At 41.6% G+C, this 24,263-nt stretch overlaps 2 non-coding genes across 2 annotated transcripts; both read left to right on the top strand.

Annotated features, from left to right (window-relative positions):
- Positions 1 to 780: 780 nt before the first annotated feature.
- Positions 781 to 968, top strand: LOC142095919 (U2 spliceosomal RNA). The gene has a single exon (XR_012678034.1). It is a non-coding gene; the product is annotated as a U2 spliceosomal RNA (small nuclear RNA).
- A 7,302-nt stretch (positions 969 to 8,270) lies between these two features.
- On the top strand, positions 8,271 to 8,469 carry LOC142095872 (U2 spliceosomal RNA). The gene has a single exon (XR_012678022.1). It is a non-coding gene; the product is annotated as a U2 spliceosomal RNA (small nuclear RNA).
- Positions 8,470 to 24,263: the final 15,794 nt, after the last annotated feature.

The raw sequence follows: 24,263 nt of genomic DNA, 5'->3' as shown, positions 1-24,263 counted from the left end.
GAGGTATGGAAGAAAATTAGTATAAATGGTATGACGAACAGACAGAAAGATATTGTATGGATGGTTATACATGGTATTTTGCCTGTGCGTGATGTGCAAAAGAGGAGAGATCTGGTAAGAAAGGATGTATGCCCGAGAGAAGAATGTGGTGGGAAAGAAACAATTATGCATTTGATGTGGAACTGTAGTTTTGGGCGGAAGGTGTGGAAGGGTTTGGGTGGTCTGGTGAAAGAGTTAACTGGTGTGGAAGTAATGACTTGGAAGGTTGCAATGTTTGGAATGGGAGCGTGTGGAAAAGTTAGGGAGAGATTGTTATGGTTGATGATGACATGTGTGATGGAGGTTTTGTGGGATGCCAGGAATTTATGTGTGTTTAAAAAGGACGATTTGACTGTGAATGATTGTATACGAATGGTATTAGCCAAATTATATTTATGTTATTTAGTTGATAGGAAAGGGAATAATGACGAAGATTCGGAAGGAATTTGGAAGACAAAAAAGTGGAAACATCTGGTGAAGGTTTAGTGGAGAGTAGGAGGTTCTAATTGTAAATACTAGGGAGGAGTAGGAGGTTCTATTATAAATATTAGTGGAGAGTAGGAGGTTCTGTTATAAATATTAGTGGAGAGGAGGTTTTTATTGTAAATATTAGTGGAGTGGGAAATTTCTCTTTTACATTTTAGTAGAGAGCAGGAGATTTTGTTGTTTGTAAAATGTTACTTGAATTTAATGCTTTGTTTACTTATGAATGATTATTGTATTTTATGAAAGTTATTAAATAAACATTTTTATACCAAAAAAAAAATAAAAAAAAATCTGTTCTTATCAGTTTAATATCTGATACGCCCCCTATCTAGGGGCCATATATTAAATGGATTTTTAGAACAGGGAGATGGAAGAAGAGCTTGCTCTGTCCACTCCACGCATTGACCTGGTATTGCAGTACTTCCAGGACCGGTGCACTTCTCTTATCCAGTTATCCAAAAATAGAATCATGTCTCTTTTCAGAAACAAAAAAGCATAAGAACAGATTTTTGTCTCCTGTGTCTTCTTTTGTGTCAGTTTATTGTGTCTTTTTGTTGTTTTGTTTCTTATCTTTTAGCAAACAAGCATTTGCAGATAAGAAGACCCTTTTCTTTGTCCAAAAGGATTACTGAATTGATCCAATTATTTCTTTAATGGAGCAACTTGTGATTTGCTAATTTAATTGGATCTCCGAATGAATGAAACTATTAATCTGACGTAGTGTCTCTCCCTCTTGTGGACCCAGTGACATAATAAATGCAAGCGAGGATTATGACACACCTTTTAGAACCCTGCTGTTGCAGCATGCAGCTTCCTTGTCTATTTACTTGCTGGTGGCCCGAGAAACAATTGTGATGCACCTTGAAGTGCTGTTTCTGTGACATGCTGTGAATATTCCGATAGAAGCTGGGCAGACAGTGTGATTAATTGCCTGGGGAGACGAGGACGGAACGGCAGGCCGACTAATCAGCGGGCGTCGTTGCACTTATGGTCAAGGGGAGGAGTTTATGCAAATTCTGCAGGCATCTCGTTTGAAAAGTCCTCGGCTCATGTGCGTGCCTTTGCAGACAGAGAGGTGTAAGGAGGGTCCCAGTGAAGGTGTCAGGCTTTTCAGGCTAGTCGGGCCTAGAATGTGCAGCAATGGAGTGTTGTGCGCCGCCGCTGAAGAGAGTATACGGCGTGTGGTGCGTCTGTCTCCTACAGTTGTCAGGCCTAGTCTGAGAAGCGGGCGCTTTCCTGGGTCCCATTTCGGGTTATCGCTTCTCGGCCTTTTGCTTAAGATCAAGTGTACTTGGTCTGGCTGGGAGGTACTGAGGGTCTCCGGACTCATCGGTAACGGGACGTGATCTAAGTTGTGCGCGAGCATAACCTACTTACAGCAGGATGGCTGGTTTAAAGAACAGCGTAAGATTTGTCATCAATGAGGAGCACCGATCTGGCAGCGGAATGGTCTGGCTGGTACAGGACGTCTTGGAGAAACTTGGAGGAGTTACTGTAAGTGACATATTTTGCATTCAGGACTTTCCAAAGCAGGGGATCTATGACGTCACCCTTCACAATAGTGGCCTTTGCCTCCATTTATATGAAACCTTAAAGGCAAAGAGTGGGGAATGCGCCATGCTGAGGCTGCGAATGGAACCTCTATTCGCCATGTTGGAGATCCCCCTCACAGTACATCTGTATAACCCATACGCAGACATCAGCCTTATCCAGGCGTTTCTGCGTAACTATTGCTCCAAAGTGGGTGAAGGAGTCAGGCAGAAAAACATTTTGGGCATTTTTAATGGGAAGTGGAGGTTCTGGATAAAGTTGAAGCCAGATACAGACCATGTGGGGGCCACCAAACACCCCCCAGCCAATTTCTCCATTGCAGGGGTTAAAGGGTTCCTATTTTACCCCGGGCAGCCCACATTTTGTTGTCAGTGCTTCCAATACGGACACGTAAGGGAGGACTGCACAGTTGGGAAAACCTGCAGAAATTGTAAGCAGCCAGGACATGAAGCTGCTCAGTGCACTGTACCTAAATCCTGTGATATCTGTGGGTCCCAGGAGCACCCTGCCCGTCAGTGCCCATCAGCCAGGAGCACCCAGAGGAGGGCATGGGGTAGAGAGGAAGGTGCCACTGGGCTAATGAACATTTTGAAAGACCTGAACCCCCCTGTTGTGCAACTTGTGGGTCCCCAAAGCAGTGATGGGGAGCCCAGTGTGTCAGCTAAAGAGAACTCTCCTGCTGTAGTCAGTCAGCCATCACTGAGGCAGCCTCCTACAGCAGTCACTGGGCTGTCATCTGAGATACCTGACAGCCTGTTGTCCAAAATGGATGGAAATAGTTCTGGTGCAGAGGAGATGGAGGAGGAGGGGACCAGCAGTGTATAATGGGTCTCTTCCAGTGATGAGGGAGAGAATCTTACCTCTGAGTGTGACACACAGAAATTTATGACTAAAAATAGAAAGTCTGTGAGGAAAAATCGCAGAGGCGGGAAAAAGCCTCGGGTGGAGGAGGAGGAGACTCTGCTGCCCCTGTCAACCAATCCCTTCTCGTTGCTGGGCAGTTTAGAGCTAAGCCCCAGCGACCAAGAGCAGCTAACAACAGCGGAATTCCCCGTTTTCACATCATATTCGGTGGATCTGTATTTCGGGGGACTCGATATACCCGAACCGAGGCAAGTGATTGCGGGAGAGATATATATATTACATCTGCTGAGGTCACTAAAAGAAAACAGCGGTTTTAAAACAGAGATCGTGGATCGATTAAAGAACGGGAGACGTGACCACTCCCCCTACCTTCTGCCCTTGTCCGATGATTGGATTTACAACAGAGGTCGTCATCCTGATCACAGTTTGTGGAGAAGTTCACGGCATAAACGGAGTGTCCGTAGGAGAGTGATATACGCTGATGTACTACCTACTTCTGGTGAGTACATCTCCCTGAGGGGAATTTTTCCCGTTTGGATCTGGATGAAATGTATTATTACAAAAAAGTCACACATTTGAGATTACACGACTTGGAGAGCTGATTTCATTTAAGACTTATGTATTAGCTGTGATTATTGTGAACAGTTTGTGTATGATATTAGGCGCCGTCAGTTGTGACACTATACCATACATATTGTACCTTTTTTTACTCCTTTGTGGATAGGAGTAGTCACATACAGGCTGCCATATATCCTTATCAGCGCTGTGGTTTCTATCTATTTTTACAAACAACGGAACAACTTGCTGGTGCTTTCCCGAGCAGAGGAGGACTGAAGCATGGGGGCGGAGTCGGTCCCCCTGGCAGCCAATCAGGAGTCAGCTGAAGCCTGTCAAACAGGTTGATTAGCTGGAATACAAGTTCTTAAGTGATGGCTGCCTGAACTGTACCTGATAACTCCCAACAGAGATGCAGTCACTCTTATAGCCCCACCATGTATAAAGGTCCCTGTCTGACACTGGACTTAGTGTCTGTTATCCCACTGTACAGTCCGTTTTTGTGCACACTATTTTCTGCCTGTTTTGGTTTTATTCCGTTTTCCCCCCTTACAGGTTCCATTGCCAGTTGTAATAAACTTTTTACATGAACTACCTGTCAGCGGAGCTCAGCGGCGGCAGCTGCCGCTATTTACACTGTGTGACTCTCGTTCAATGTACCTGTGTTATATTACTTCTGTATGCAAATCATCAAGAGCCATCTTGGCTCAGCATGGACAACTCACGAAACCAGTGGGAAGCTAAGCAAGCCTATCCGCGGTTTGTTTGTGGATGGGAGACCACAGGACTGGAATCTCTAGTTCAAGTCCCACACAGGACACTTTTCTTAATTATTAATAATACTCTGTTTTTTTTGTTTTCTGATGTAAAATGCCTGTCTTGCTATTTTATTATTAGGGGCAAGTATTATACACAAATGTCTCTGCATAGTTTGCTATATTGTGTGCACAATGTATTACATGGATGCATAGTATTAGTGTCAAAAGTTGCAAAAGGTTATAAGCAACTCTTATGGGTTAGAGACTGTTTTGTAATACCCTTATTTCTTGCTAAACAGTACTTAGTAGTTTTTGGTTTTGGAAGGGGGATTTTAAGTTTTCCTTTATCTAAAAAGGTAAAACCTGGTGTTTATATATTTTTCAAAAATAGGTTAATGTTTTGTTCTTATGTTAAATTAATATATGACTAGTCTAAACAATGTGGCTGATAGGGCCACTTTAGACATTATGTCACTTAATGTGCGTAGTATAAAAAACAAGTATAGGAGAGGTGCAATTTTTGACTATCTAGACACTCTGAAAGGAGATATTTATTGTCTACAAGAATGTAGTATTGAAAAACCTTTAGATAAAGATGCTTGGGATAAGGGGGATAGTTTCTGGTCCGGTTCCGCCAAAAATAAAAATGATGGGATAGGGTTTTTAATTAGGAATAAGGGTATAGTTGTGAAAATTTTTATTGAGATTGAATCAGGGAGGTGTGCCATTCTTATTATAGAGTATAAGGGATGTTTTTTTAGGATCCTTAATGTATATGCACCAGCCGTCAAATTAGAAAGGAAAGAACTTTTTGAGAAAATTAAATTATTCATACCGGGGAGAATCCCTATTATGCTGGTAGGGGATTTTAACTGCATTATTTCCAAGGGAGGGAGGTTAGGTGGGGAAGGTAATAAAATAGATGTCACCGGGAATTTGTTAAAAGAATTGTTAAAAGATTTTGCCCTAGTAGACGTAGTGGAGGTGTGCCAAATTAGTCCAGCCCCAATGACTTATTGGGCAGATAGAGGTACCGTATCCTCTAGACTAGACTATTTTTTTATTTCTAAAGGTTTAGAGGTGTCCGATTATGTTCAACAAAAAATAGCTTTTTCAGACCATGAATGCATTAAATGCACTGTCAAAGGTAGGACAGAGGGGATGTATGGGAGAGGAAGTTGGAAACTAAACATTAGGCTTTTGGAGGAGGAGCAGGTAAAAAAAGATTTTGAAAATAAGTATTTTTTGTGGGTAAGAAAAAAGAGTGATTTCGGGGATATTTTGTTTTGGTGGGATTGGGTGAAGGGGGAGTTTAATTTTTTTTTCAAAAAATGGGGTGTCAAACTGGCATCAAAAAAACGAGAGAAATATGAAGCTTTAAAGATACATTTAGATTTTTTGTATAAATTGAGGGATTTGGGTGTAGAGGTGGGGGAGGAGATAGAGAAAGAACGGGTAGAAATTAATAAATATTTGTTAGATAAGGGGAAAGGGATTGTGTTCAGATCCAAAATTGAAAAACTGGAGAAGGATGAAAAATGTTCGCGGTTCTTCTTCAAAAAGGTTTGTAATGGTAAGAAAGATATTGAAAGTATTGTAGATAAGAATGATTGTGAAGTGAAAGAATGATGACTGTGATTCAAGATTTCTATAGGGACTTGTATGAAAGGAGAAGTTGTGATGATAGTATGATGGGTGAAGTGTTGTCGGCAGTGACTGAGAAGGTAAAAGAGGAGGAGAGAGAGTTGTTGGTAAATGAGGTAAGTGAGAGTGAAGTGTTGGAAGCACTGAAGTGTGCGAGTAAGAATAAAACGCCTGGGTGTGATGGTTTGCCTGTGGAATTTTATATTGCTATGTGGGATTGTGTGGGAGCGGATTTTGTGAGTGTATGTAAATATATGTGGAGGAGCGGTAGAATGAGTGATAGTATGAAAGAGGGTAGAATTGTACTTTTACACAAAAAAGGGGATAGGAAATTATTAGGAAATTGGAGACCGATCACTTTATTAAATTCTGATTACAAAATTTATGCAAAAATTCTGGCCAATAGAATGAAAGACGTGATTGGGCAAGTGATTGGGGATGAACAAGTGTGTGCAATGCCTGGGAGAAGAATGTCTGACAATTTAGTCCTGTTGAGAGATGTGATTGGGGATTGTGTGAAGCGTAAGAAGAAATGTATGGTGGCAACGATTGATTTTGAAAAAGCGTATGATAGAGTGTCACATGGTTTCATGTTTAGTGTGTTGTTGAGAATGGGTTTCCCTGTAGTGTTTGTTGAAAAAATGAGAAGCTTGTATGAGAATGCAAGATGTAAGGTTATGGTGAATGGAAGAGAGAGTGAGACCTTGTTAGTTAAGTCTGGGGTAAGACAGGGGTGCCCCTTATCCCCTATAGCTTTTATATGTGTAATTGAGCCATTAATTAGGATGATAAATAAAGATAAAGTTTTGAAAGGCCTATTAATTCCCAGGAGTGAGGGTCAACAGCTGAAGGTTTTAGGATATATGGACGATGTGGTATTAATCTGTGATAGGGAATCTAGCATAAAAAGAGCCAAATTATTATTAAATTTATTTTGTGGCGCGTCCGCCTTTAAAATGAATTGGGAAAAATGTCACCTTAAATGTTTTGGAGATAGTAGTGTAAAGATTTGATGGTTTTGAATGTGTAGCGGGTGGGATAAAAGTTTTGGGTGTTGTGTTTGATGAGGAGATGAAAGGGCGTGAGAGTTGGGATGAATGTGGGAAGAAAGTTGCAAAGAAACTGGATTTCTGGAGGTTGAGAAATCTTTCAATGACAGGAAAAATATTGATCATCAAAAGTGTGATTCTGTCATTGTTGTTGTTTGTTGCCTGTGTGTTTCCCCCGAATGGTGAAGAAAATGAGTAGAATTATTTTTCTTTTTCTATGGGGATGTAAGATGGAGCGACTGAAGAGAACAGATGTGGTTAAAAAAAAGGATGAAAGGAGGGCTGAATTTCCCTGATATTGAGAGGTATCTGGGTGTGAATTGTGTGACAATGATTGTGAGAATGATTGAAGGGAATGGTAAAGCAGCGTGTATGATGAAATATCTGGCGGGATGGATGTTGCGTGGTTTGGGTTGGCATAAACGTGAGTTGAATCTTCCAGTAGCGTTTGATTGTCCAGAATGGTATAAATGGGTTGAATGTTTTATTAGAAAAAATGATTTGAATGGTTTAAAAATGAATGAATTTAAGGATAAAAAGAAAGTTTTGAAAATGATGAGTGATAGAGAGAGCATGTGTAAGATTGAGTATTTGAAAACGAATGAAACAGCTGATGTGTGGAAGAAAATTAGTACAAATGGTATGACTAATAGACAGAAAGATATTGTGTGGATGGCTATGCATGGTATTTTGCCAGTTCGTGACATGCAAAAGAGGAGAGACTTAGTAAGAAAGGACATATGCCCGAGAGTAGAATGTGGTGGGAAAGAAACAATTATGAATTTGTTGTTGAATTGCAGTTTTGGATGGAAGGTGTGGAAGGGTTTGGGTGGTCTAGTGAAAGAATTAACTGGTGTGGAAGTAATGACTTGGAAGGTTGCAATGTTTGGAATAGGTGCATGTGGAAAAGTTAGGGAGAGATTGTTATGGTTGATTATGACATGTATGATGGAGGTTTTGTGGGATGCCAGGAATTTATGTGTGTTTAAAAAGGATGATTTGACTGTGAATGATTGTATACGAATGGTATTAGGCAAATTATACTTATGTTACTTAGTTTGATAGCAAAGGGAATAAAGATGAAGACTCGGAAGGGATTTGTAAGACAAAAAAATGGAAACATCTGGTTAAGGTTTAGTGGAGAGTAGGAGGCTCTATTGTAAATATTAGTGAAGGATTTTTTTAGTGTAAATATTAGTTGAGAGTAGGAAGTTCATTTTTAAATTGTAGTAGAGAGGAGGAGATTTTGTTGTTTGTAATGGTTACTTGAATTTAATGCATTCTTATTTGTGAATTTTTTATTATATTTTATGAAAGTTATTAAACATTTTTTATACCTTAAAAAAAAAAAAAAAAATCAAAAAAAAAAATCTGTTCTTATCAGTTTAATATCTGATACGCCCCCTATCTGGGGGCCATATATTAAATGGATTTTTAGAACAGGGAGATGGAAGAAGAGCTTGCTCTGTCCACTCCACGCATTGACCTGGTATTGCAGTACTTCCAGGACCGGTGCACTTCTCTTATCCAGTTATCAAAAAATAGAATCATGTCTCTTTTCTGAAACAAAAATCCCTAAGAACAGATTTTTGTCTCCTGTGTCTTATTTCGTGTCAATTTAGTGTGTCTTTTTGTTGTTTTGTTTCTTATCTCTCTTAGCAAACAAGCATTTGCAGATAAGAAGACCCTTTTCTTTGTCCAAAAGGATTACTGAATTGATCCAATTATTTCTTTAATGGAGCAACTTGTGATTTGCTAATTCAATTGGATCTCCGAATGAATGAAACTATTAATCTGACGTAGTGTGTCTCCCTCTTGTGGACCCAGTGACGGAATAAAGGCAAGTGAGGATTATAACACACCTTTTAGAACCCTGCTGTTGCAGCATGCAGCTTCCTTTTCTATTTACTTCCCGGTAGCCCGAGAAACAATTGTGATGCACCTTGAAGTGCTGTTTCTGTGACATGCTGTGAATATTCCGAAAGAAGCTGGGCAGACAGTGTGATTAATTGTCTGGGGAGACGAGGACGGAACGGCAGGCCGACTAATCAGCGGGCGTCGCTGCACTTATGGTCAAGGGGAGGAGTTTATGCAAAATTCTGCAGGCATCTCGGTTGAAAAGTCCTTGGCTGATGTGCGTGCCTTTGCAGACAGAGAGGTGTAGTGTAAGGAGGGTCCCAGTGAAGGTGTCAGGCTTTTCAGGCTAGTCAGACCTATAATGTGCAGCAATGGAGTGTTGTGCCCCGCCGCTAAAGAGAGTAGACAATGATGGGTGTGCCCGTCTCCTGCAATTGTTAGGGCTTGGCTGAGAAGCGGGCGCTTTCCTCGTTCCCTTTTCTGGTTATCGCTTCTCTGCCTTTTGGATAAGATCAAAGTGCATGTTATAATGTACTGAGTCTTGCTTGAGGTATTTCAGGGGTGCCTTGTGGTCCCCAGATTTATGTGCAGTGATTTGCGCTGAATATTAACACAGTCAAAATGGCTGGTGTTAAAAATATTTTGAGATTTCGACTGAATGGGGATCGCAGAGGAGAACATGGATTGGTGTATTTGGTACAGACCGTACAAGGAGGAGGTGTTTTGCGTCCAGGACAAAGTAGCTACGACGTTTCTTTTTATCAAGATGGGGTGTGTCGATGTGTATGAAAAAAAGGACACTGCTGAAATGCAGCACATATCTGTGGAGCCTTTATTTATGGGGATTGTAAGATTGGAAAATTATGCAGAAATTGTGGGGAATCAGGACATGAAGCTGGGTCCTGCCCTAAACCAAAAAACTGTGATTTATGTGGTGAACCTGGGCTTCCAGCCCGTTTGTGCCCAGGATAAAGAAAGGGTTGCCTCATTTAACTTGCAGTCACAAAAACCTGATCGTTTGCAAACTGTTAATTCAAATGCTGTTAATGCAGGGACACAGCTCGTAACATCCCCAGACCATGCTGGATCGTCTGTGTCCCATGCTGTAACTGTGCCTTTGTTAAACATGGCGCCCATCACCCCCTCTGCATTCATCCCCGTGCTCAGAGAAGCTCCCATCACCCACCAACGTTATCAGCAACTTCCCATCTACAGCTGCTGCCTGTCCGTCTGTGCTGCTGATTAGCCACGTCCCAGCAGGCTCGGACTGGCCTGCAGGGCAGCAGGACTATCCACCGGTAGGCCCCTCCACATTATAGCAACGCCCCCTCCGTTGTTAGGGAGGAGCTAAGAAAACAGCCGACTCCCGACTTGCATACAATTCATCTTTTGGACATACGCGAGAACAGGAAGGGACAGATGCGTTCCACAGTGGAACGCAGGCACCTTCCTCTCCAACAGTAACAAGCACAGACCACGAGAAACATCCTCTGATTTCAGCACACTGGGTACCCGGCCACCATCTCTATATACATCGAGACTGCAAGTAAACAAAGTTAAATTTGAAATCATCGCAGCAATAACCATGTGATATATGTGGACAGTGATCTGAATATTTATATTGCACTAGCAGAGACTAAAAGAAATACCAATTCCTATCTACTGGACTTGTATGCTATGAACATTATTTTATTGAGATATCAGTGACTGTGTTATATCTGGATCAATGCAGCATTTATACCCACTGCCATTTGCCTCCCAGTAGCTAGACTAGTCCAGGTCTATATACCTAGGTTTGTCTGATTTTTTATGTATGTTCAATTGATGCCATACCATATGTATGTATATAGAAATCAATGCCTCATAATATAAATACTGTGGTTTAATTGGAGTATTTTATTTGTCTATATTAATGTATTTTTATGTATTTTAACCAGGATTCAATAAATTGTGATAAAACTAACATTAAATGTTATCCCACTAATTGAACCGAGCCTCTTGCTCACAGCCTAATACAAGATATAGAAAAATACGAATTGTATTCAAGATAAAAGAATACAAATTTTATTATTAGCATTACACTTGGAATAATACATAAGTCAATGAGCGCTTAACTTTCAGTATATTATTAGTTCGTAGAGAGGGATAACCTGTGTTAATGCTGCTCTTGCAACAGTAGGGATAGAGCGCAACTCCTCCCCCCCCTCCCCGTTTTTGCCAAACACTCCCGTTAAACACACTACCACACAGGTGCAGAGAGTCGCGTCTGGGCTCTCTGAACCTGCGCGGTAGTGTGTTTTTCACTTTGAGCAGGGCAGATGAGAGTAGGAGTTCCGGATATCCAATCGCCCAGAGGAGCATGAGCAGGTTAGTAACTAAGTGCGCAGTCAGCCTGTCATTTTAAAAAAGAAGGATGAGCACACTACATTCTTTATATACTACACTATGGTGCTAGCTGTCCTTCGTGGGCCGACCACTCTCCATTTAGTGTCTCGTCTCGCCTCTATGATGGCTGGCCACAGCCCCTAGCATTGCAGTCCCCCGGTGGGCCCTTCATGCCCCAGTCCGACACTGCGTCCCAGTACATCCTGCAGCTCACAGAGTGAAAGTACCGAGATTGCCATAGCAACCCCCGTAGTTCCCCAGCCCGTGCAGCCTGCTCCTATTAACACAGGAGACAAACATCACCATGGAAACGCCAGTAACGGAGTCCCCGCTGCCCACTGATGATTTACCCTTCCAAACTGTTAAAAACACAGGACAGAAGCGTGCTGCCTCTGCAGCAGCTTCAAAGAAGCCCAGGCTGGATGATAATAGGAACGCTGACCACATTACTTTAAATCGTTTTGCTGTGTTAGAGGTTAAAGAAACGGACATGGAGTCCAGATGCTCTGAATCAATAGAAACTGATTCTCCTTTGTCTCCCTCTGCTGGTCATTCACAAAAATCACAACTGCAGCCCTCCTGCTGGTGATTCTGTGGAAACTATTTCAACAAATACTGAAATGTATTATGCCCAAACAATGGCTCAATCTGCCTCCTCTGGCAGCTCAACATATTGCAGCCCAACACCTAATCTGCCTTTTCAACAGACAGCGACTCAATCTGCCTCCTCTGGTGGTTCTATGTACTGCGCCTCAGCAACTAATATGCCTCTCAACATTGACTACGCATCAGTGTTTCCTATAACACGCAGCCCACAGTCCGCTTCTTTTTTAGACGAGGACAAGGACGAGGACGTGCTTCAACAATGCCAAGAGGGGTGGCATTTCACTGGAAGAAAGCTAGGGGAAGGCTAAAAATCAAAATGGCTACGTATTAACCTACTAAAGCTAACAATGCGCTCATGGATCCCCAAACTCCATCTGATGGCATTCCCCTCTCTGTTGGAGATGCCATAATGTTACAAACACATTTTTTTCAGTTATTCTATTTTATTTCGTTCCTTTTAATAAAATTTTGTTTTTATTTTCTTTTTTGTGCATTCTGCCAGAGGAATCTCGTATCTCTTCCTCTAGTGCAGCTTAACATTTTATACTTTTAATGTCCCTTTTACGTTTAATATATGTCTATTCCGTTAAAAATTCTCTCTCAATGCGAGATTGCTATCTAGCTTGGCTAGACGTAAGGCAGTGCTAGAAGATCTTAGTAATTTAAATGCCCATATTTTTTGTTTACAGGAATGTGGAATACAAGATGCTCTTAAAGCAGATGAATGGGTCTATGGGAAACACCTATGGTCAGGGTCTTCACAAAATAAAAATGATGGGGTAGGTTTTTTAGTTAAGGGTAGTGGGGTTAGTATAGAGGAATATCAAATTATAGAAGGTAGAATTTTAATGATTATTGTTAATTTTAGAGGATTGCAGGTTAGAATATTTAATATATATGCCCCGGTCGTTAAAGTAGAAAGCAAAAATGTATTTGAAAAATTGAAATTGTTTTTACCTGGAAAAATCCCTTGTATTTTAGTTGGAGATTTTAATTGTATTATTGATAAGGGTGGACGGGTAGCAGGTAAAGAATGTAAAGTTGATGTAACTGGAAATTGTGTCCTGGTGTGCAGGAATGGAGTGTTGTGCGCCGCCGCTGAAGAGAGTATACGGTGTGTGGTGTGTCTGTCTCCTGCAGTTGTTAGGCCTTGGCTGAGAAGCGGGCGCTTTCCTCGCTCCCATTTCGAGTTACCGCTTCTCGGCCTCCTTGCCAAGATCAAGGATAGGGTTCATTGCCCAGCTTGGTCTGGTCGGAGGGCATTCAGGAGTCCTTCGGCGGGGCTCCTGGGACTGCGGGGAGGGATCCACCGGTTTTCCTTGGACGAGGAGGATTGTCGTTTTGCTGCATCATGGCAGGCTTGGAAAACTCAATTCGTTTTGAGGTCATCAGTGAGACGAGACAGATTCGGATTATCAAAAATTGGCAGAGAAATCCTGGAAAGTCTGGCGAAGGTAAATCTTGTTGAAGAAATTCTGTGCATTCAAGACTTCCCTTCTTTAGGGGTGTATGATGTGTCCTTTCATCTGCATAGTAATTGCCTGAGAGCTTATGAAATCTTAAGAGCTGGGTCTATGGATCCTAAAATGGAAATGTTGATCATGACCCCTCTTTTATCTGACTGTGAAACACCTGTAACAGTGCATGTATATAACCCTTTTATGGAGTTGGACTTAATCACATCTTTTCTGAAGAGATATTGTGTGACTGTTAATAAGGGTATCAAACTGAACAATGTGCCGGGTGTATGGAAGCGGAAGATAAAGTACCGGGTAACTTTCAGACCAGACCCGACTGGAATAGGTGGAGTTATGCAGCCACCGGCAAACGTTTCTATCGCTGGGAATAGGGGCTACCGATTCTACCCATTGCAGCCAACCTTTTGCAGGATGTAAGCTCATTCGAGCAGGGCCCTCTTCCCTCCTGTGTCCTTACCTACTCTTCTGCATTGGCCTGCTTGGAGCTTCCGAAGTTTTGGTATTTTTGTTTACTGCTCAGTAATATTTTACCCTGTACTGTCTATTGTCTGTGCATTGTACGGCGCTGCGGAACTCTTGTGGCGCCTAACAAATAAAGGATAATAATAATAATAATTTGGGCATAGAAAGGGAGACTGCCCCAAAGACAAAGTTTTTGTAGAAATTGCAGTAGGGAGGGGCATCATGCTGGAAGTTGCCCCAAACCAAAAAAGGTATGTGACTTATGTGGAGAGACCAGTCACTCATGTATAAGATGCCCCAATCAGGCCACTACTAGAGAGCAGAGGAGATAGTGGATTAGGCAGCAAACAGAAGCCTGTCCAATGTATACATTGGACATGAGACCAGCAAAAATGTCATACGCACAGGCAGCTGCCACCGGTGTGTCTAATTCGGACAAGACAACAAGTGCAGTGGAGAGGGGTGCGGCGCAGACACTGGAGCAGCAAATACCGGAGTTTGTGCAGGAGACAGCCACCGGTCATACCATGGGAGGGAAGGCAATGGCGGGTTGTGAGGCGGTCCTACTGAGTATGTGATCGCTGAGTTTGACAGCCCAGCTGAAGGTTCACATGAGGGACAGCATGAATATAGAATGCGCTGAATCTGAGGAGGAGATGGGAGAATGAGATGATACGGAGGTTTCTGCTTAAGTAACTCATAAAAGTCAAGAGCAGGGTGCTAGGAGGAGTAGGAAAGCACAAGTGGATCTACAGTTGTCCCCTAAAGGTCACTTTCAGCCACAAAGGGCTGAGGTGGAGATGGTGTACAGCACCCCTGACTTTAGTGTGCTGTCCCCCTTGAATGTTACTCAGGATCAGGGTTTTTTCCAGGGAGGAGAGCAAAGTTGCAGAGAGGAGGATTACCCATCCGCTGGGGTTGGGTGAAGGGTGGACAGATATGAGACTAAATCAATGGCTTATCTATGGCGGACAGTCACCTTACAAATCGTGTCCGTAGATGTCAGATCTATTAAAAGCTAGATCAGAAGATTTGCCATTTTTGAGGACCTTTGGCTTCACGGGAGGGATATTGTGTGTTTACAAGAATGTGGGATGGAGGGATCTTTGTCGGGGAAAGAGGGTAGATTTCAGCATTGCTCAAATCTACCCAAAAACTAACCACAGTCAAGACCTGTTCATGAGCAAATGACATTATGGAGCCTGTTCCAGGGCTCCCTGTTGCTACAGCCAAACATGTGTGGGACAATGTGGCCTCAAAGAGGCTGACTAGTAAACATAAAGACATTGCATGGACGGCCATCCAGGGGGTTTACCTCTCAGGACATTCATGCACTCCCGGAACCTGTGCAGATATGTTCACTGCCCCTTTTGTATTACCAAGAGGGAGACAGCTCAACATATCTTTTGGGACTGTCCCACTGCACAGGCATTGTTGGATGCCCTGGAACATGAACTTAAGGACAGTGTGCCCAGGACTTGCCTTTCATACCATTCGGTATTTTATGGATTATTTCCCGGGACTCACACCGTTGAGGCAATCCAGGAGGCCTGGCGCCTTATGAACTGTTTTAAGGACGCTATGTGGCTTGCCAGGAACCGCCTCATCTTGAAGCGGGAGAAGATGACCATCCAGGACTGTCGCAGACTGATCCACAGCCTACTAAGAGACTATAACACCCTCCACTATTCTTATATTAGAATACAGAGGTTGGAGCTTTAGGCTCCATAATATATATGCACCTGTCGGTGAAAACAGAGCGGAAGGAGTTATTTGAAAAAAATTAGACATTTCCTACCAGCAAGAATCCCTATTACGTTGGTAGGGGATTTTAATTGCAACATTTCTAAGGGAGGGAGGTTAGGTGGGGAAGGAAATAAAATTGATATCACCGGGAACTTATTAAAAGATTTTGCCCTAGTAGATGTAGTGGAGGCGTGTCATTTTAATCCACCTCCAATGGCTTATTGGGCTGATAGAGGGACTGTGTCTTCCAGACTTCATTATATTTTTATGTCTAAAGGGATAGAGGTTTCAAATTACATTCAGCAGAAAGTAGCCTTTTCTGATCATGAGTGTATCAGATGTACTGTTAATGGGAGGATAGAGGGGATGTATGGGAGAGGGAGTTGGAAACTAAATATCAGTCTTTTGGAGGAAGAAGAGGTGAAGAAAGACTTTGCAAACAAATATATTCTGTGGGTAAGGAAAAAGTGCGATCATGGGGATATTTTAACTTGGTGGGATTGGGTTAAGGGTGAGTTCAAAAATTTCTTTAGAAAATGAGGTGTCAAATTAGCATCTAGAAAGCGCTATAAGTATGAAGCATTGAAAAAACAACTAGAATTCTTGTACAAACAGAGAATTGGGTGTACAGGTGGGGGAGGAGATAGAAAAAGAACGAACAGAAATTAATAAATATTTGTAAGACAAAGGGAAAAGGATAATCTTCAGATCAAAAATGTAAAAATTGGAAAAGGACGAAAATGTTCACGTTTTTTCTTCAAAAAGGTTTGTAATAGTAAGAAGGATATTGACAGTATTGTAGATAAGAACGATTGTGAAGTGAAAGGTGAGAGAATGTTAACTGTCATCCAAGACTTTTATAGGGATTTGTATGAAAGGAGAAGCTGTGATGATAGTATGATGGGTGAAGTGTTGTCGGCGGTGACTGAGAAGGTAAGAGAGGAGGAGAGAGAGTTGTTGGTAAATGAGGTAAGTGAGAGTGAAGTGTTGGAAGCATTGAAGTGTGCGAGTAAGAATAAAACGCCTCGTGTGATGGTTTTGCCTGTTGAATTTTACACCGCTATGTGGGATTGTGTGGGAGCGGATTTTGTGAGTGTATTTAAATATATGTGGACAAGTGGTAGAATGAGTGATAGTATGAAAAGAGGGTAGAATTGTTCTTCTGCATAAAAAAGTTGATAGAAAGTTATTAGGAAATTGGAGACCAATTATATTATTAAATTTAGATTATAAGATCTACGCTAAAGTTTTGGCTAATAGAATGAAAGACGTAATTGAGCAAGTGATTGGGGATGAACAGGTGTGTGCGGTGCCTGGTAGGAGAATGTCTGACAATCTAGGTCTGTTGAGAGATGTGATTGGGGAATGTGTGAAGCGCAAGAAGAAATTTATGGTTGTAACGATTGACTTTGAAAAGGCGTCTGATCGGGTGTCCCATCGATTTATGTTTAGCGTGTTGTTAAAATGGGTTTTCCTGCGGTGTTTGTGGAGAAAATGAGAAGTTTGTACGAGAATGCGAGATGTAAGGTGATGGTGAATGGGAGAGAGTGAAACATTTTTAGTGAAGTCCGGGGTGAGACGGGTGCCCACTTTCCCCTGTAGCTTTTATATGCGTCATTGAACCGTTAATTAGAATGTTAAATAAGGATAAAGTGATGAGGCCTATTCCCTGCTGACCAGCACTGGACGGTCTACTAATCCAGCTGCCGCTGGAATCGCCAGATGAGGGGTACTTCATCTGAGCTTAAGTGTTTAGTGATCAATATGACACAATGCAGGGTATTGGAAACATCTTGCGACGGCACTAGATGCAGCGCTTATGAACGATAACATCGGCAATGAGATCAGGTTTGGGCTGGTGATATCTGTCTTGCTAGGAGGTGTCCATGATCCTGTGCATGCTCTGGCTACCTTTGGTAAGCAGCACGGGATAGCCATGAAAATCATAATCATCCCAACGAGATCGGGACTTCTACTCCATAAAGATGTTCACCAAAGAGTCATGGTTGAAGCAATCGAACATGATCCCCTTGGACAATCCGATGATACTTACAATCATCAAGCGGCAGTTGTCAATCTACCTGGCATTAAAGATGAGGCTTACACCACTATCATTATGCATTTAGTCATGTGAGCTGTACCGAGTCTTGCCAGAGGTACTTCAGGGGTGCCTTGTGGTCCCCAGGATTTCAGGTGGTGACCTGTGCTATATAAAACACAGCCAATACGGCTGGTGTTAAAAACACACTGAGGAGATTTTGTTTTGCTGGAGAGATCATAGAAAAGGCAACGCGTTGGCGTATCTTATACAGACTATTTCCGTTGGCTGGTGTATGCAAAGAAGTGTTCTGCGTCCAGGAATTCCCAGGACAGGGTAGTTATGATGCATCTTTCTACCAAGATGGGTGGGGTGTGTCTGGATGTTTCTGAAAAACTATCAAAAAAAGGACACTGCAGAAATGCAGCACATCTCTCTTTTAAACCTCTATTTATGGCGTATGAGATACCATTAACCCTTCATTTATACAACCCCTTCACTGATCTTGAACTGGTCATAGCCTTTTTAAAGAGGTATTGCAGCACTGCAAGGGGCGGGGTTCATCTTAATAATACTTTCACCTATTTCAATGGCAAATCAAAGTATGAGCTACCGAGGACACACAGATTTGACTGTTTTCAGGCCGGACATTACACAAGCACAGATTGTAATATGCTTTCTTTGAATGATTGGTCTAATGATTTTGACTCAATGCTGTCAACTTCCTTATGTACCGGGGCGCTATTTCCTCTCATTATACATTTCTTCATACTCCATTGCATCATACTGTATGTCCATCAGGTATATCTCGATGGCTCTCAATCTTTCCTGATCTCAATACAGCATCTTTAAACTTTATCTTACTCATGCTCAGAGATTTCGGCTAGTTCCAGTGTGTTTGAAAAGTGGAATGTTGTCTAGAGCAACCAATCAGATTCTAGACATTCAGATGTATGCCTCTACCTACCTCCTAAACTATATTCCGTTATCACCTGAATGGGCAATCCTGGGGGTGATTGACCCTTCTATGAAATTGTCTAAAGGGAGTAGAAAATTATTACTTCTGCAGTGGCCAAAAAATGTATAATGTATCAATGGATCTATGAGCAACCTCCTACTTTGTCTCTATTTAAAACAAATTGATATTTTGTATTTAGGATGGATTGGTTGTAGGCAGCGCTATATAAAGAATCTCACACTGAATTTTTTTTTCCCCAATATGGGAAAACTATTTCCAGCTTACCACACTCAATGCAGTGTACACTTCACCGCTGTTTTAAAAATACTGTTTGGTATGAAATACGCGTGTTTTAGATGACCCTCCGTCACTAGTAGATGATACAGTCTGGGTGGTCGTTCGATTAGGTTATGTTTTGGTACTATTGATGCTTTGATTTGGATTTTAAATTATGCACTACTGTGGAATAGGAGGAGTATTGTGCAGACAACGTCACAACTTATTAATGAATCACCAGATTTCCAGGGATTAGTTGGATTGGATTCATCAGGTATGTTACCTAGAAATTTGAATTGGGTTTATATACAAGGTCTAGCTAAATTGATAATATAATATTTATGACTACTCTCCAATTTGTAGCAAGTTTTTAAGACTGAATTGGTACATTGGCAATGCACAGAGATTAGCAGTCGCGTATAAACCGCTTCAGTGTATTATAATCACATTGCTTATTGATTCTATTTCACTATTCTCTGTCCATAGGAGTTTATTACACAAAGGAATGTAGGGGCACAGCAGATGGTGGAATTCCACAAGCAGATTGTCAGTTTCAAGTCACGAACACATTGTTGGAATCCTGTGGACACCAGGTTATACATGTACTCATCCAGGAAAGTCCACATTTTAATAAAGAAAGGCTCAATCCACCTACAAGGTATCATGATCTTGGAGGGTTCTGACCCACTGACCTACGAGAGACTGACCTGTGTCCCTGTAACATGATTGATGTCATTTATGGCCACTTTGTGTTTTTACATTCCTATTCCTTCCCCAAGGCAGCAGAGTATCCTGTGAGAGGCTCAGCCGCCCGGCATGCACATGGCATCTTGGTGATATCATTTTACACTTGTATTGTATTTTTTCATTGGTTAGTGTATAATTATCTGTGCGCTTTGCTTTTAGTTGCTGTGCTAATGTATTTTCACATTCTGGGTGCACTTTCATGTTTCTATATAAATCGCTAATAAATTATTTTGTTACCTTTTGAAACCACAGCAATTGGATCAGACAAATCACTTATATCTGCCTTAATAGATTAGTGTTGTATTATCTTACCGCCCAAACTGGTGGTCTTTGTGTGGAATTAAAATATGGAACACAATGTTGTACTTGTATGACAAATGATACAGATAATCCAGGAAGTATAATTGATCATTATATGAAGTAAAACAAATGAAGATGTTTTTTCTAAAGCTCATAATATTTTCTTATCGGAATTGGACTTGTGGTTCTCTTTACTGGATCCAACTACCTGGTTAAAATCATTGATACGTTAATGGGGAAGATTTCTTCTCCTAATATTAGGAATTATATCGATTGGTTATATAATGACATGTATACCAGTATTAATGAAAGTACCTTCTTACAACCTCATGTATACCAGTATTAATGAAAGTACCTTCTTACAACCTAAGTAAAACCACAAAGAAATTAAGCATACAGAGGAGACATTTATAGAATTATGACCCTATAGGACCTATATAACAAACAAGTATGTGATAGTTTTGGATACTATCAAAAGGGTGGAACTGTTAAAGAAAATTCTATTTGAATGAAGTTAATAAAGTACACATTTAATAGAAGACTGTACAATGACTATAGTAATAAAATTTCTAGATAAAATGTTTAATGTATGTGTTTTATTGAGAGGACACTAGAGGGTACTAGATGTCCATATACATGTATATAATGATCTGAGATGTTGGCGGTCACGTGACAACTGGTTTTGGCCAGTTCTCTTCCTTCGTAGGTGCCAGCAGTAAAACGCTCCCACGTGCTGCATTAGCAGTCAGCAACTCATTTGGCAAATGCCGACAGGAATGTATCTAAACCAAAGTAGAGCTTAAGTTTGAAGTTGGGTACAGAACCCAAAGACATGTTTAACCTGTGTCTATGTGAAGCTCTTACTGCCGCCAATATACCTGTTGGTAAAGTCCAGAACCCAGTCCATAAAACCTTTCTATAAGAGGTTTGCAACAGAAAAGTACCAGATGAGTCCACTTTAAGAAACAATTATTAAAAATGATTTAACCCAGCTAAATGAGAAGGTCATTGAAGAGATACGGGCGGACATCACTGACCACTTCATCTGGTTACGTGTAGATGAAATAACGAATGCCCGTGGCAGATACATTGCCTCTGACATTGTGGGTAAGCTCACTTGTGAGGACCCGACTGTACACAATGTCATCCTATGCAGGGAGCTTCTGCAAACCAACCACTCCAGTGTGCCCACTGCAGTGAGGGATGCCTTACAGGTGCTGTGGCTGGATGCAGAGAAAGATGATAAGTTACGCTTATTCGCGACAGATAGTACAGCTTACATGCTGAAAGCGGGGGGGGGGGGGGTGTTTGAAGAGCTCAGGAGCAGCATTCTGTAGTCAACAAAATTATTATTTCTTCAGTACAGAAGATCTTTCTGAAAGAACCAAGTTGAACCGTTATATTCAGAGAGAAGCTTCCATTGACAGCTCTCCTTCAACAGCCTGTAAGTGACACCGTGGGGACCTGGCTCTCAGCCACAATGTATTATGCAGAAAACAGGAAGATTGAATAAGTCTGCCTTGTTCTCTGTGGTGAGAGTACAAGAAGCACTGCCTTGGAGTCCTATGGAAATAGCAGCCATGAAATTCGCACCCCGTACCTCATGTGACGTGGAGAACAGTTTTAGCACATTCAAGCGTATTTTAATAGAAGACAGAAGAGGTTATACTCCCGAAAACCCGTCAGAGTATTTCATTGTAAAGTCTCATGATAGGAGTTTCAATAGAGTAGTTTTTATATGTAATTCAGATAGAATAAATGCAGTGTCTCAAACATAATATGCTGCGTGGTTTTGTCTCATTTTCATACAACGTATAAATTCCTACATTTTTAAAACCTGTAACATCCTAAAACATGGATTGAAAAAAACCTAATTTTAGTCTTTTAGATACTACAAATCCGTGGATTAGTGATCATCATGGATCTTTGATCACACGAAGGTAAAATTAGAATGAAAAAGATCCTCAAAAGGGCAATGCGCTATATGTGTTTTTTTATTTTTTAAAAATTCCAAGGAAATCAACGATTCTTTTTTAGCTATTACAAATCTCTATATAATCTGAATAAAGAGGGCACCCCTGAACCTCCCTCACCGTCTATTATTCAACAATTCCTAAAGACATGTAACCTTCCAAGGCTAGACAAGAACATAGCTTCCAAACTGAACGAAGACATTAGTGAGGAGGAGCTTAAAATAGCTCTTAAATCTCAAAAGACTTCCAAGGCTCCTGGTCCTGATGGATTCACCACCTCGTACTATAAAACCTTTAAGCATATTTTGTCTCCGCACTTACTTACTATTTTCAATTCTATCCTACGGGGGGAACAATTTCACAGAGACACTACACGTTCTAATATCATAGTTATACCCAAGCCTAATAAGGATCCCACACTGTGCGCTAACTATCGGCCCATATCGTTGCTAAATGCGGATATTAAGCTATTTGCCAAAATTCTGGCGAATAGGTTTAACAATCATTTGTCGCACCTTATAGACCCAGATCAAGTTGGATTTGTCCCAAACAGACAAGCTCTAGACAAAACCAGGAGAACTATAGACCTGATTTCTTACATAAATCAGACCAAACTTCCTTCTGTTGTCTTGGCGTTAGACGCAGAGAAAGCCTTTGATAGGCTCTCATGGCCATTTATGTTTCAAACCCTCCAATCCTTTGGATTCTTTGGCAATTTTCTTCAAGGTATTCAAGCCTTATATCATAGCCCATCCTCCTCGGTGTCGACAAATGGTTTGAGCTCTTCCGTGTTTGGCATCAAGAACGGGACGAGACAAGGTTGTCCTCTCTCCCCTCTTATCTATGCACTATGCATCGAACCACTTGCTGATCAGATTCGACTGAACCCAGATGTGAGGGGGATCCAGGTCAAGAGTAGACAATATAAGATATCGTTGTTTGCAGATGATGTCCTTCTCACATTATCATCACCTCAAACTTCTCTTCCCAATTTATTCATGGAATTACAAAATTTCATTCCGGATACAAAGTAAATAACTCCAAATCAGAAGCGCTTGCGCTACATCTCTCACCTCACATAAAGAAAGTCCTAGAGCTTAATTTTGAGTTTCAGTGGCGACCTAAAGCAATCCGCTATCTGGGAGTCTATATAACAAACTCCTACGAAAATTTGTTTCAAGCTAATTTCCCCCCTTTGTTGTCTACAATAAAACATGACCTATCAACCTGGGGTTCTCTTTACATCTCGTGGTTCGGAAGGATCAACGCCATCAAAATGAATGTCTTACCCAGACTTTTATATTTATTTCAGACCCTTCCGGTTAAAGTCCCTGACTCTTTCTTGGGCTCCATCCAATCTATATGCGGTGAGTTTGTATGGCAGGGTAAGAGGCCCAGACGCAGCAAACTTTGTCTAGCTAAATCTAAATATAATGGTGGCCTGGGTCTCCCCCTGTTTGACAAATATTACCAAGCTACACAATTGACTCATCTCATTTTTTGGCTCTCGCCACTGGGAACCAAGAGGTGGGTGGATATCGAAGATTTGTTGTCTCCAGATATAGGAGTTCGCTTTCTACCTTGGATTCCTAGGAGTGTCAGTCCAGCCTCAGTCCTTGTTACGCCCTCCATCTGTTTTACACTGGAGGTTTAGGACAAATTGAACAAAAAATATACACTAGCCCCATATCCTTCGCCTCTCACCCAGCTGTGGAGACACCCTGGTTTCCCACAGGGGTGCATCAATGCTTTTGCTTACCCTTGGAGGAATGCAGGAATAGACCGTTTTCTTCATTTGATGGGAGAGCATGCTCCACGCTCTTTCACAGACCTGAGTGAGAAACATGCACTTCCAAACAACCTTTACTTTTACTATATACAAATTAAAAGCTTTATCCAAGCCCAGACTCATTCATCTAGGTTGCCAACACCCTTTGAGAGGCACTCTATTTATAGCCCGGGTCGCCGTGGCTATATATCGATCCTGTATAGTTCCCTCGTGTCCTCCTCATCTCCTCCTAAGGAACCGTTTGAGCAGGCTTGGGAACAGGATCTCGGAGTGACCCTAGACGAGGAGAGATGGTCGCTCATTCGTGAAAAAATCTCAAGGTCATCTATTAATACAGCTATCCGTGAAAACTCATACAAGGTCTACACCAGATGGTATATGGTCCCTGAGAGGCTCCATGCTATCTTTCCCCAAACCTCAAATTTATGTTGGCGTGATTGCGGGGCGGTGGGCTCTTTTCTCCATGTTTGGTGGGATTGCCCTCTGGTGGCTAAATTCTGGGATGAAGTTATATCTCTGATCCGACAGGTCACCTCAATTAACGTGCCTAAGAATCCACTCTCGGTGCTCCTTTACCAACCTATCAAGGGCATTACTAAGACATCAGATAAGCTGATCCGACACATTTATAATGCAGCTAAGTTACAAATAGCCAGTGAATGGAAGAAGGCCTCACAACCTTCTAAAGAGGGAGTTATGAAA

Source organism: Mixophyes fleayi, chromosome 6, assembly GCF_038048845.1.
Source record: "Mixophyes fleayi isolate aMixFle1 chromosome 6, aMixFle1.hap1, whole genome shotgun sequence".
Lineage (NCBI taxonomy): Eukaryota > Metazoa > Chordata > Amphibia > Anura > Limnodynastidae > Mixophyes > Mixophyes fleayi.
The sequence above is the reverse complement of the archived record's forward strand: the minus strand, read 5'-3'. Positions and strand labels throughout refer to the sequence as shown.